Genomic DNA, 1,331 nt, shown 5'->3' with positions numbered 1-1,331 from the left:
GTGTCTACATGTTAGATTGTCAAATGTCATTTTAGGCTTACGCTCAGTTGCTTTTAAAGAGATTTTTTGGAGTTACTATGAACAGATTTTCAAATAAATTAAGCATAATAGTTGGTGTATCATTTATCTATTGTGATAATAATGCTGGTTAACAGGCAATCACAAAATTGAGTGGCTCAAAATTATAAGCACTTACTTTACTTGAGAGTTAGTGGGCCAGCTTGGGTGTTTGGTCTTGGCTGAACTTCCTCATGAGTCTGTGCTGAGCTGTGGGTTGGTTAGATGGCCAGGTAAGGTGACTCTCATATGTGCAGGGGTCAGCTGCTGAAAGCTGATCTGGGGAAGCCTCGGCTGGTATGACTAGGTGACTCGACTTAGCTCCATAAATTTCATCTTTCACCAACGTAGCCCAGGGATGTACTTTATGGCAAAGGCAGAGATTCATTGCAATTCATTGCAAAGAAGAGGAGACACGAGAAGTAGGAATATGCAAGCACTTTTTCTAGGTTCTGACTGAGTGAAGTTTGCTAGTCACACATTGGGCAAAACAAGTTGCTTAGCCAAAACCAGGGTCAATGTGGGCAGACACTACCAAATGGTGTGGAGACAAGGAGTTTCATGGTTATAAAGGAAAGCGATTGATATTGTACATTTGTCTTTTAAATTACTATTTTACAATTATCTCCAAGAGACATCTTACTAAATTCTCCTGTTATTGAAGATAATTTATAACTTTAACTTTTTTTGGTACTTATAACTTTAATTTCTGTTTCATGTGTGAATGCATTGGCAACAACTTCCGGATTAGATAGTTGGGCCCTGGTGCTGTTCTGACCCCTAATACAAAGGAAAGTGAAAGGACAGCAACAGTCGTGCCAGCCCCCCGGTTCAGGAAATGTTCGTGAAGAGAGAATATATGCCCACTGAGCTTACTGCTGCAGCTGCTAAGTTCCAGCAGAAGGCCAGGGAAAGTATCCAGGCCTGGTTAGTGTGGCTATAGGATATGGGGGGGGTGGGGGTGGTGGTGGCCTTTCTCTGACTGGGCAGGAGGTGCAGAGAAAATGAGCAACATAACCCCACACTATGCCCTCTGGCAGTGTGTGCATGCTTGGGGGTGACAAGGTGCTCACACCCTTATAGATTGAAATATTCTAGCCTGCAGGGAGAGTGAGGCCCAATGAGGGGATGGCCCTGGGCATGGAGGACTTTGGAAATCTATAGAGGAGGTACAACAAATTCTCAGGGAGTTGGGAATGAGACAGGCCATCTATGCTCCCATTTTTGAAGGCCGTTATTGGGCTACATTCACTGTAGGAACAAAAGCCAAGATC

The sequence above is a fragment of the Mirounga leonina genome, unplaced genomic scaffold, assembly GCF_011800145.1.
Source record: "Mirounga leonina isolate KUSES-001 unplaced genomic scaffold, KU_Mleo_1.0 Mir_115, whole genome shotgun sequence".
In the NCBI taxonomy this organism is placed as follows: Eukaryota; Metazoa; Chordata; class Mammalia; order Carnivora; family Phocidae; genus Mirounga; species Mirounga leonina.
This window is presented reverse-complemented; position numbering follows the sequence as displayed.